This window comes from Pristiophorus japonicus, chromosome 8 (genome assembly GCF_044704955.1).
Source record: "Pristiophorus japonicus isolate sPriJap1 chromosome 8, sPriJap1.hap1, whole genome shotgun sequence".
NCBI lineage: Eukaryota > Metazoa > Chordata > Chondrichthyes > Pristiophoridae > Pristiophorus > Pristiophorus japonicus.
The window spans coordinates 13,243,131-13,256,477 of record NC_091984.1 but is presented as its reverse complement, the minus strand read 5'-3'; the positions used below and the strand labels follow the sequence as shown (position 1 = coordinate 13,256,477).

General features: G+C 48.7%; 1 protein-coding gene across 11 annotated transcripts in view; it reads left to right on the top strand.

The window, feature by feature from the left end:
- The window catches only part of adgrl2a (adhesion G protein-coupled receptor L2a), a 544,699-nt gene that overhangs the window by 400,039 nt on the left and 131,313 nt on the right, over window positions 1-13,347 (top strand). The window lies entirely within an intron of this gene.

Sequence of the window (13,347 nt, the reverse complement as noted above, 5' to 3'; positions counted from 1 at the left end):
ACTGCCGCTGGTTCAAAAATCCTGGCGCAATCTACCTAACAGCATTGTGGGAGCACCTTCACCACACGGACTGCAGCGGTTCAGAAAAGACCTTCTCCAGGGCAATTAGGGATCGGCAACAGATGCTCGCCTTGCCAGCGATGCCCATATCCCAAGAATTTTTTTTAAGCCTAGATTATGTGCTCTAGTCCGTAGAGGGCATTGAACCCACAATCTTCTGACTTGGAGGTGGGAGTGCTGTTAGCTGAGCCGAGCTGACATTCGCCTGGGCCTAGATATTCTTTGTTCTTCCTCCCCTGGTATAGTGGACGAGTTGAACAAATTAACAAATCCCTCCATGCACAAATGTTAAAAAGTGAAAGGAATCCAGTATGGTGCTATACTTTAAATTACATGCACGCACTAACAGTCATTAATGCTGATAAAGCGCCATTATACCCATTCACTGAGCTGAGACATTTCTGCTGGTACAAAGCTTGAAGCCTTGTTTGGTCTGAGTTCGATAAAATCCTTATTGATTTGCCAAAACAGTGGTTAATGCTCAAAAAGGGAGATCTTCCATGTGAAGTTTGCTCTGCTCTACCTGAGGCTCCAGACTGAAGCTTTACGACAAACACCAGTCGGCATTTCCACCGACGATGAAGGCCAGAGTAGACGTAGAGAAGACATTTCCACGTGTGGGACAGTCCGAAACCCGGGATCACAAATAAATGCAATAAGGAATTCGGGAGAACTGCCTTTGTCCAGAGAGTGGTTAGAATGTGGAATGTGCTGCCACATTGAACAGTTGAGGTGAATAAGTACAAGAGGGAGAAAGGAATAGAAGGATTTGCTGATAGAGAGGGGGAGGAGGAAGAGGCTCATGTGGATTATAAACACCGGCACAGACCAGTTAGGCCGAATGGCCTGTTCACGTGCTGTAAATTCTATGTAATTCGATATATACCTCGATGTAAATCATCGCCCTGGTTCATATCAAATGAAAGGCAGAGAGTTCCAGACCCCCACCACCCTCTGGGTGAAAACTTTTCCCCTCAAATCCCTTCTAAACCTCTCCTTAATCACTTTAAATCTGTGCCCCCTGGTTGTTGAGCCCTCTGCTAAGGGAAATAGGCCCTTTCTATCCACTCAATCTAGGCCCCTCATAATTTTATCCATCTCAATAAGGTCTCCCCTCAGCCTCCTCTGTTCCAAAGAAAATAGCCGATCCAATCTTTCCTCATCGTTAAATTTTCCAGTCCTGGCAATATCCTTGTAAATCTCCGCTGTACCCTCTCTAATGTAATTAAATCTTTCCTGTAAAGTGGTGACCATAACTGCACACAGTACTCCAGCTGTGGCCTAACTAATGTCGGGGCCCAGGAGAGGCGAAGAGCCCAGAAGAGGCGAGGGCCCAGGGGCTGCACGGACCAGCCCACACTGCGATATGTGCGCGCACTAGGTCCGTGCAGCAGAGCAGGTCTCCAGTCGTCTTGGGTAATCCTTGCCATTGGACCAAGACCTAGCTCTGTCAAGCCCGTGTGGTGGCTGGTGTGCAACGGCCACCACACGTTAAAAAAATCCACGCACTGGCACCTTTAGTTCGGGACCTGGAATATTAGGTCCTTCATTGAAACGCCAGTGAACTTTCTGACGTGGAAGCAGGTCATCTTCGATTCGAGGGACTGCCTATGATGATGATGATCATATCAAATTAAATAGATCCATATTTTTAAAAAAAATTCTTGCAGGTAATGTAAACTGAATGGTACAATTTTAAAGGAGTGCAGGAACCTTGGGGTGTACGTACACGTACCTTTGAAGGTGGCAGGACAAATTGAGAAGACTTTTCAAAAAGCATACGGGATCCTGGGCTATTTCAATAGAGGCACAGAGTAACAAAGTAAAGAAGCTGTGCTAAACCTTTATAAGTCACTAGTTCGGCCTGAGCTGAAGTATTGTGTCCAATTCTGGGCACCGTACTATAGGAAGGCTCTCGAGGCCTTAGAGAGAGTGCAGGGGAGATTACTAGAATGCTACCATGGATGAGGGTCTTTAGTTATGTGGAGAGATTACAGAAGCTGGGGTTGTTCTCTTTAGAACGGTGAAGGTTACGGGGAGATTTAATAGAGGTGTTCAAAATTCTGAAAGGTTTTGATCGAGTAATTAAGGAGAAGCTGATTCCACTGGCAGGAGGGTCGGTAACCAGAGGACACAGATTTAAGATAACCGGCAAAAGAACGAGGGGAGGCGAGACTTTTTTTGAATGCAGCAAATTGTTATGATCTGGAATGCAGTGCCCGAAAGGGTGGTGGAAGCAGATTCAACAGTAACGTTCAAAAGGGAATTAGATATATACTAGAAACGAGAGAATTTGCATGGCTATGTAGAAAGAGCAAGGTAGCTGGACTGATTGGACAGCTCTTTCAGAGAGCTGGCGCAGACATGATGGGCTGAACGGCTTCCTTCTGTGCTGTAAGATTCTACAAAGTACTTTAAATACGTAGTCACTTGAACTCATCAGCCCAAATTGGTTAACTGAGGGAGCTCACAATGGAGCCAGCTATATATCCAATTTCTCTTTTGAAAGTTACTATTGAATCAGTTCCACCACCCTCTCAGGAAGTGCATTCCAGATCATAACAACTTCATTGGCTGTAAAGCGCTTCAGGACACCCTGAGGTCATAAAAGACGCAATATAAATGCTAAGTTCTTTCTTACTGTGTATTGAAACGCGCTATAAATGCTTAACTTCTAACCCATGCTGGGAGAGCTTGTACCGGAAATGGGAAGTTTCCGTTCCCAGCCTGAACATCCCTCACCTGGAGCAGGGGAGGGAGGGATAAGCTGCACGCCAAAACAAGAGTGATAACAGAAACAGTTGCTTCCCACACTAACCAAAACTGGGAGTAGCTTCATCACGAGTGTTGTTGAAATATTCAGTGTTTAATAAGGGAAGTTGTCTTTCTGGGGCCATGTATTGATCCCGTTTGCTGTGCTTTTTTGCATTATAATTTAATTTGCCAACTGAACGCTTCCGAACGGGAGCCTCGCCAGCTGGGAGCAAGCTTCAGGAAGTGATTTACCCACCATTCATTTCAATTGTCGTTGGTCCAAGCCAGTGGGAAAACCTGCCCTTAAAGGCAGAGGAAGACCTATGGGGTGAAGTTCTTCAAGGAGATCTCTCAATCGCCCGCGCGGTGACTCCGCGCGTAAACGGGGTTTCCGCCAAAGTCACAGCGGCCGATCGGGATCAGGTACCTCCCTCCGCCCACGAGGACATTTTCTGACGCTAGAGTCACCAAAACTATTCACTACGCAACAAATATCACGGAGGAAACACACCGTAACGAGCAGGGACGAGCCAGTGTGAAAAGCACACGACCAAAGCAGCATTGCTGCAAAATCTTCATTGGTAAAAATGTATTTATAGGGGATGGTGGTGGGGAAAAAGGTGTCGTCTTGCATTGTGCATTGGAATAATTTCCCTTGCCCTTATCTCTGTCTGCCATTCTGGTGGTAACATTAATGATTCCAAACAGGTACGGTCCAGCTCCCTGCTGAAGCAATAGGTCACGCATACCAGTGCACTGGAAGGAATCTTCAGAAAGTCATTAAAGCTCAATTGTTCAAACGCACATAAAAGCGAGGGTAACAAAATGTTCCTCAACCTGCTCAACGGGGCCCAGAACACTAGGCTCATGCCTAGGTTGTTTGCATCACACAGCTCCTACATCTGTCAATGGCCGAGTGCCCCTCTTCAATGTGTAACAGAACGCCCCCCCCCCCCGACCGCAGGGAGATGAGGTTGGGTTTGTGAGACTGTCATTTCTGGGACGGCTGATGGCATCGCTGAGTCGCGCGTCCGCCTTTCATTGACGCTCTTGCTCAGCAGTGTGCGGCTAAAGCACATGCTTTTTAAAAAAGTGAAGTAGATGTGTTGCTCGAAGAGGAGGCATGTTCAGCAAAGGGGAGCGTGAGCAAGGGGAGTGGGGTTTTACTCGAAAGCTCGCGTGGAGAAAGACAACAGAGAGCAGACACGATGGGCCCCAAAATGGCCCCTTTGTCGGCGTTTTCAACCACTGGGAAGAGTAAGAACAGTGGGAATTTACAATGGTTGCTATGGTGCGGGACTCGTCGGTGAGATTCCCTCCTGCGTTGAGGTTCGGAGCTTGCGGGCCGACTCGCTCTGCCGTCGGCTGAACCTGTTTTGTCTTGCAGCCCAAGTGTGGGATCAGGATCACCTTTGGCTTCACCATCGGCATCTGGCTTCTCGGCCTCGCAAACTGCAGCCAAGGTGGCGGAAATCACGGCCGACGGGCAAACGCCGCTTTTGGCAGTGCGACGGACATAGAAAACATAGAAAACAGGAGCAGTAGTAGGCCATTCGGCCCTTTGAGTCTGCACCGTTATTCAATCTGATCATGGCTGATCCTCTATCTCAACACCATATTCCCGCTTTTCCCTCATACCCCTTGATGCCTCTTGTTTCTGCTGCCTGGGTCGAGGCCTGGCTTCCCGGGCCGCGGAAGGCCCACGTTGTCAACGGGCTGGCGACTGCTTGTTCATCTTACGCTCGATGAAGTGACTTGCCTGATGCAGCAGGAGAATCCCACCTCATCAACTCTGCTGAAGTGAAAGCCAGGGTGATCTCCTGGACTAGTGTCGATCGCCTGGATGGGTCGGAGAGGAATTTTCCCACATTTTTTCTCCCTGGGTTTTTTTATCTGGTTTTTACCTCTCCCAGTAGATCACATGGCTCCGGTTGGGGGTGGAGTGTAGACTGTTTCAGTGTAAGGGGTGTCGCAGTTGTGTGAGGTGGACTGGTTGGGCCGGATGCTCTTTATCTTTCCGTCATTGTTCATTGTTCATAGGTGTATGTGCAACCTTCAGGGCTGCTGCCCAATGGGCGTGTGGCTCTTTGTCGGCCGGCGCGGACGTGATGGGCCAAAATGGCCGCCTCCTGCGCTGTGGATTTCTATGTTTCTATGAAAGACTCTTGAGAATTGATTTTTGTTCCGGAAGAGGTTTGCATTTTTGTTGTGCTGGAGGGGTTTGAGAGGGCTTCTGTCCGTGAGTTACTGATGTACTCGCTTGTATATACCAACAGCAGAGATTCAACTAGACTGGGAATAGGATACCCAAGAACCGTCGGAAAAACAAAAAATATCAATGTCTGTCATTCAGAGATGGTGGGGTGAACAGGATCTCTTTGAGTTCTTCTGTCACTATCATTGCGAAATGATATTGGTCGAACTGGGCACCATTTCCTTGGAGGGGATTTATCATAACATTGGATTGATATCCTTTAGGCAAGGCCCCAAGTCTGGATGGTTTCTCTTTCAAAGTGTTAGCAAATAAAAATGGTTCCTATTTTCATTGGCCGTATTCCATTTTGTAGCAGAGAAGGGATATGCCAAAACATAGCGGTGATTTATTTTATTTTTAAACAGACAAGGATCTCCTTGTGCCTCTTGTCTTTAAACTGTGGCTTTGGCGAAAGTGATATCAGCTGACGAAACTGGATCAAATAATAGACGTCACTTAGCGCACAGCCATGGTTTTTAGATGTGTGTCATTTTTGCAGTGGTGTGATCTCTGGGCATTGGGAATCTTTTGCCTGGGAATAACTGTGTTGAGGTGCTTTTAGCAGCGAGCTTCCGTGCCCTACAAGATCCGACAAATTCCCTGGGAGGACAGACGCACCTACATTAGCGTCCTTGACCAGGCCAACATCCCCAGCATTGAAGCACTGACCACACTCTACCAGCTCCGCTGGGCGGGCCACATTGTCCGCATGCCAGACACGAGACTCCCAAAGCAAGCGCTCTACTCGGAACTCCTTCACGGCAAACGAGCCAAAGGTGGGCGGAGGAAACGTTACAAGGACACCCTCAAAGCCTCCCTGATAAAGTGCGGCATCCCCACCGACACCTGGGAGTCCCTGGCCGAAGACCGCCCTGAGTGGAGGAAGTGCATCCGGGAGGGTGCTGAGCACCTCGAGTCTCATCGCCGAGAGCATGCAGAAATCAAGCGCAGGCAGCGGAAGGAGCGTGCGGCAAACCTGTCCCACTCTCCCTTACCCTCAACGACCATCTGTCCCACTTGTGACAGGGACTGTGGCTCTCGTATTGGACTGTTCAGCCGCCTGAGGACTCATTTTAAGCATGGAAGCAAGTCTTCCTCGATTCCGAGGGGCTGCCTGTGATGATGATCAGTGAAAGATTTACTTGGTTGATTTTCCATCTCCAGATTGCTGGTTTTCCCAAAAAGAAGGCTTTCCACTTGTTCCGTAGTATCTAATGGTGCGAGATAAGATGGCCTTCGGCCACAGCTTACCCCCATACTTGCATTGGTTTGAGATTCCGAGGCCCAGAAATTTGTCTTGGACGGTGGCGGCATCGGATTGGCTGCCCATTCTACACAGTGCCTGGCATTCGGGGGGTTCCATTCCCGTTCCGACCCGCCCGAGACAACATTCCTGCCCCTCGTGTTTTAAATGGTCTTTGTCAAGAGTTAACCATCTGGGGGTGCTGGACTTGTATCTATTGTACAGAAGTAAATTTATGACCCTCCCTCCCCCAAGTAATCCAAGAGGATTTGAGTGCTTGGGCTCTCTAATGTGGTAAACCATTGTTCAGAAAATTACTATTTTGCCACGGTTGCATTATTCAGATGCTCTGAATTTAACGGATTTGGATTCCTTCACTCGTATGGAACGATCAATGTCCTTGTGTCAGCTTCACACATGAGTACAGCTGCTTGGAAAAACCGGTTGCCTCACTTTTGGACATTTCGAGCGAGATTTTACTGAAGAACCATACTCTCAAAAGGAGCAGTCATGGATTGCGATCAAGGAGAAGTGCTGCTCCTCGAACCAATTGCACACTTCCTCACGCAAGGTTGTTCTTTTCCATTTACATCCACTTTGGGAATCCCTTGATACAGAGAAGCTTTGCCCAACTGTGCAGACTGAACCCCAGATCTGCCTGGTTTCTTGCTGCTATTCTCCTGGATCGCAGCAGTTAATGTTGTACTGATTAATCGTATTGATTTAATAATAGACCAGAGCTGATCACTTGTTCCATGGAACACGATGGCTTATGTGTGGCTGGGGCTGTATAAAGTGCCATCGGTAGAATGTAGCTCGTCACGGTTAAATGGCGATGGAGGTATAAGGACAGAGAGGTTCCACGTGACTGTTTTTGATGGGCAGGAAGAAATTTTGCACGACTTTCTCTGAGGAGCTGAAATGAGTTGGGTGGGACCCACGATGACTACATTGTCTGTGGAAGAAGCAAGCCTGAATTGCCAAGTGGCCTTTATCTGACTGTTTTGTTTTGTCTTCATCTTTATGTCGATTTCCATTCTTGCCTCTGGGTAACTTGAGACTTGACTCTTTCCTGAAGCAGTATTGAAGAGACTTTGAGCCTGGTCTCAAACAGATATCCCAGGCTCTAAGTCTCGAGGCCCAGGCTTCGAAGGATGGAGCAATTCATCTGCAAAATTATCTGACGTGCTATTAAAAGAATTATGAGCACTTTTTTGAAATGGGGCTCTGCAATATTTGCCCCGACAATTGAAGCTTGTTTTGGAAGATTCATAGTTTTAATTCTGCTGAAGACCAGAAGATTCCTTGCAGTTCTATGCAGGGAGGTAGAATTATGCTAAGCACAAGTCACTTCTACAGCTAGACCTGTGAACTGGTGTTTTGCTTATGGACAAGTGCAAGGACAAAGCCAGGAGCTTATGGTTGAGTCAAAGTAGGCCGGGGCCTTGAAGCATTCTTTACCATTGGGTGAAGGGAAAATTACAGCTCAATCTTTTATCCTGTCGCTGATCTTTTACTTAACGCAAGAGCAGGATTTAAAACTATGGCACCATTTTTTTTTTATTCGTTGATGGGATGTGGGCTTCGCTGGCAAGGCCAGCATTTATTGCCCATCTCTAATTGCCCTTAAGAAGATGGTGAGCCGCCTTCTTGAGCCACTGCCGTCCCTAAGGTAGATTTTTCGGTGCTCTGGGTGCTGTTTTGAGTCCAAAATGGCATCTGCGCCGTGCGTAATGCTGGAGCAGGCCGTGCCGGACGGCATTTTGGTAAGGGCCCTCAAACGAGGCATCGTTAACCCACGTCTGAAGTGGATGTTAGGCCATTGGCATATTCAAATAAGGGGCCCAACGCGTGCTTCTGTTCCCTCTTGCAAATTTGGTTTGTGTCGCATGTAGCCAACACCAGCGCTGATTGGCTGCTACAAAAACCAACGCGACACAGCATGGAACTGAAAAACCTCACCGCTGCTCCCGATCCCGAGATCTCTGAATACACCCTCGACGACTTATCTCTAGGCCCCCCTCACACCGCGCGCGCCCCCCCCCCCCCACAATCTTCCTCTGACCACCGAGACTCTCCCACACACTCCCCACGACAACAATGCCAACCCCCAACAATACTGCAGACCCGCTGATCTTCATCTGACCCTGACCTCCACCCACTGGTCCTCCCTGACATCACTGCCATTCCCCCCCTGCCCACACCCCCCTAGTGTCAGCCATAGCTCAGTAGGTAGCACTCTCACCTCTGAGTCAGAAGGTTGTGGGTTCGAGTCCCACTCCTAGAGCCCTGAGCACAAAAATCTAGGCTGCCACTCACAGTACTGAGGGACGCTGCACTGTCGGTGATGCTGTCTTACATTAAACCGAGGCCCCCGTCTGCTCTCTCGGGTAGATGTAAAAGATCCCATGGCACTATTTCAAAATAGAGCAGAGGGGTTATGGTCAATATTTATCCCTCAATCAACATAACAAAAACAGATTATCTGGTCATTGTCACATTGCTGTTTGTGGGAGCTTGCTGTGCACAAGTTGGCTGCCTTGTTTCCCGCATTACAACAGTGACGGCTCTTCATAACAGTACTTCATTGGCTGTAAAGCGCTTTGGGACGTCCGGTGCTCGTGAAAAACGTTATAGAAATGCAAGTCTTTCTATCTTTTTAACACGATTGCGTGCACCTACCTCCCCGATCTTCCTCCGGCTCCAGCCCTGACCTCCTACCCTGCCCTCCTCCCCCGCAACAATACCCCAGGCCCCTCCATCTCCCCCTGATCTTCTCACCTGACTCCCTATAGCCCCCCGATCACAGTCTCTGAGGTCCACCTGTTCCTCCTCCAGTATTGGGCCATGCAACCCAATCACTTACCTGGAAATTGTAGCTTCAGCACACGGGTTCCAGCGCCTGCATGATAATGTGGCCCAAGAACCAGAATCCGATGCTCCTCGGCCCTTCCCATTCGAGCATGGGCTGTTAGCACTCTGCAAATAAGGCATACAAAAATGGAGTCTACCGAATCTCTAGGCCCATACTGCATTGTGTTATTGTTGATCTGTCTGATTTGTGATTTTATGCACTCTCTCTCTCTCTCTCCCCCTGTAGTGTCTCTCTCTCTCTCTCTCTCTCTCTCTCTCTCTCTCTCTCCCCACAGTCTCTCTCTCTCTCTCCCCGCAGTCTCCCTCTCTGTCTCTCTCTCATCTTTCACTCTCTCTGTCCCCCGTCGCGCGCTCTCTCTCTCTCTCTCTCTCTCTCTCTCTCTCTCTCTCTCTCTCTCCCCCTGTAGTGTCTCTCTCTCTCTCTCTCTCTCTCTCCCCCCGCGGTCTCTCTCTCTCCCCCCGCGGTCTCTCTCTCTCTCCCCGCAGTCTCTCTCTCTCTCCCCGCAGTCTCCCTCTCTGTCTCTCTCTCATCTTTCACTCTCTCTATCCCCCGTCGCGCTCTCTCTCTCTCTCTCTCTCTCTCTCTCTCTCTCTCCCCAGTATCTCTCCTCGCAGTCTTTCTCTCTCTCTCTCTCTCCCCACAGTCTCTCTCTCTCTCTCTTTCTCTCACCCGCCTCCCCCGTCCCCGCAAGTCTCTCTCTCTCTCCCCCCAGTCTCTCTCTCTCTCTCTCTCCCCCCAGTCTCCCTCTCTCTCTCTCTCTAGTCTTTCTCTCTCTCTCTCACCCTCCCCACAGCCTCTCTCTCTCTCACTCCCACCCCCCCTCCACCCCAGTCTCTCTCGCTCTCTCCCCAGTCTCTCTCTCTCCCTCTCTCTCGCTCTCTCTCCCCCAGTCTCTCTCTCTTTCTCTCCCCGCTGTCTCTCTCGCTCTCTCTCTCTCTCTCTCTCTCTCTCTCTCTCTCTCTCCCCGCAGCCTCTCTCTCTCTCTCTCTCTCTCTCTCTCTCTCTCTCACTCTACCCCCACAGCCTCTCTCTCTCTCTCTCTCTCTCTCCCTCTCTCGCTCTCTCTCTTCCCCCGCAGCGCCTCTCTCCCCCCAGTCTCTCTCTCTCTTTCTCTCCCCGCTGTCTCTCTCACTCTCCCTCCCTCTCCCTGCAGTCTCTCTCTCTCTCTCTCCCCGCAGCCTCTCTCTCTCCCTCTCCCCCCAGTCTCTCTCTCTCTCTCTCTCTCTATCTCCCTCTCCCCCAGTCTCTCTCTCCCCTCCCCATCTCTCTCTCTCTCTCTCTCTCTCTCTCTCTCTCTCCCCCTCTCTCCGCAGTCTCTCACTCTCTCTCTGTCTCTGTGCATCGACGGTGATGAATAGGTTGTGTGTAGATCACCTGGTTATTTGTTTTTTCTCTTGTCTTGTATTGTTCAAATGTCACAAATGGGTACAAAGGAAAATAATTAAAGTGTGTGATCAAGTTGGGGAATTGATTTGCATAATCAGTCACAAAGCTCTGGAGTATATGAAAGTGTCATTTGGTTCACTGAGGCAGTTAATCATTTAAATGCCACTGGATATAGGATTTCACTCCAAAGTACTCTTGTAACCATTCAAAAAGCTGACAATTCCAAGAGCAGCCTGGTAAATTGTGTCATTTTACACAGATCCTACTTTATTTTTGTTACCTGTTTATGCCACTTGAATCCAGTCATCAATATTCAATATCATACTTGCATGTTTAAATGCAACAATATGCATTTGTATAGCGTCTGTATGGTATGTCTCCAGACTGTTCACTGGAGCGATTATCAAACAAAATTTGAACATCGAGCCATGTGAGGAGCTATTCAGACAGGTGACCAAAAGCTTGGTCAAAGAGGTAGGTATTAAGAGGTATCTTAACAGAGGAGAGCGAGGCGGAGAGGTTTGGTGCTAACACTCAGCCTGGTGGGTGAAGACACTGGGGTGGAAATCCCGCTTCTGTGCGCCCCAGCCCACTGGTTTGAGTCTGTTTAAATGAGAGGGCGTTAAATCATGGGCTGCCAAGCAAAGAAGTAGAATTTTTACCCCACTGGCTCTCGGGTGTACAGTACAGCCCAGAAAATCTCGGGTTCGATTTGTGATCGATGCCGAGATATCTAATCTCAGCCGCGGTTGTCATTCGGGTGCAGAAATTTGCTTCATTGCCCCTGGGCTGGGGGCAAGGGGCGGGTGGGGGAGATGACTGTTCTGTCTCCTGTTGGTGTCTTCATCCACCTGCGTCCCAAGCCCCGGAATTCCCTCCCTCGCCACCTCCCTCTCCTTTTAAGGCCTTCCTTAAAACCCAGCTCATGGCCATTTCTCTCTGATTACGCCTCCGGGAAACACCTTGGAATCATTTTCTGAGTTGAAGGCACAATATAACTGCAAGTTGTTTGGTGTGTAATGGCTTTCGCTGCCAAGCGCCCGTGCGCGGCTATTGGGCAAGAACCGGACAGAATCTCAGCTCCCCGGCAAAATAACCGTCCGACAAAGAATGGCCGCTAGTGTGGTGTCGGGAGAGTCTGTGCAGGGTTTCCGTGGAGCTGCACCTCCCCAATACGCGACACCCTCAGCTGGCGAGGGCCGAGAATAGCCTTTAAATACATTTTATTTTTGTAGGTTTTATCGGTTTAGCCTTTAACTTTCATGCTTTCCATCGAAGCGCACGAGTGCAAATGATCAAAAGTCTTTCACGGCTCTCTCAACTTTCCAGCTGAGGCTCTGAGTCTGCCGGTGCCTGTCAGTGGTCAATTGAAAGCGATGGATTTGTTGGTGTGGGCAACTGACCCCATTGACGCTGGCTCTCTCGTTGTACAAAAATAAGAGGCAAGAGAAATGCTTTGATCATGGGTTCTGTCATATGAATTGCAAGAGCAACCGAACCCAGTGGTAGAATCATTAAACCTGTCGCACAGAGTTATCGAAAGAAAGGCGCACGTTATCAATACTGTGACCTTGCATTAACTTTACTCTTTCCTTTTTTGGTCTCGAATTTGAATCTGCTACTTTGAGAAATGCAATACGCTGCCACGGTGAAGCTATTAGTTCCGAGCCTTTCTGAGCAATAAGTGAAAACCGAATAAATTAATCTGAAGTCTCAGTCAATTGATTGAATGGGAAGCTTTGATCAAGTTGCATTTTAATTGCATTTAAGATGCTGCTTGTAGTGTGCTGAAGAGCTTGTTAGCGAAGGTGTGTTGGGTGTATAGCGGCGAGAGTGTGTGTCGATGCCATGCTTTCAGTGCACGCGTGTGCTGTGACGTGGCCACGATGGGCAGTGGCGTGGAAACTCGCCTCGTTAATGTGGGTGATTGTGGTGTTGTTTCGAGGCGTAAAGTGACACTGCAGAAATGACTTGCTCTTAACCGTTTAAAAAAAAAAACATCTCGAGAGGTTTTGTATTATACCACTAATGCAATAATCCAACCCACAGCCAGCTACATAAGCTCGAATGGTGATTAATTCCTGCTCTCTGCTATTGGAATGCACGTGTCGTGTGACTGGTGTCAGAAAACAAAAAGTGTTGTACTAATTTAACCCCCACTATCTCGACGCTTGTTAATGAGCCAGCGTGTTGAAGTATGGCGGACCTGCCGATGATGGATAAATCATGTTAATCTCTTTTCTTTTTTTCTTGCACTCTTTTTCATTCTCTCTTCCAATGCTTAAAATAGAAGTGGAGCAGAAAGGTAAATAGCATAACACAGACCTGAACCCAGATACTTTGTTTTTGTGGCATATGGTTGTTAACCTCCCTTTACCCCCATCTCCCCAACCCCCCCACCCCCCCCCCACAAACTCTGGTGTTTCTTGAGGGAATCTATAAGCGGAACAGGTAATGAATGCAAAGGTCGCTAGTCTGTATTGTGTCTGATCCAGTGATGTAGCTACACAGTAAAAAGGTGGTGGGTGCAGTTGCTGGTGCCCTGCCAGAGATCTCTTTCACACCCGTCTGCGCTTTCCTGTGTCTGTAGGCCTCATCTGCCTGGCTTCCAGAACCTCCTCCATAGCATGCCATGGTTGAGCAGAGATTCCTGGGTTGAACCCCCACACTGCTTCTGTTGTCTTCTTGCTCTCCACTTTGATTTTCACCTCTGGCTTTCTATTGTAAAACGTGCCGATTATCTCCTCCACCCACCTCTCCCTCTCCTCTCCTCCC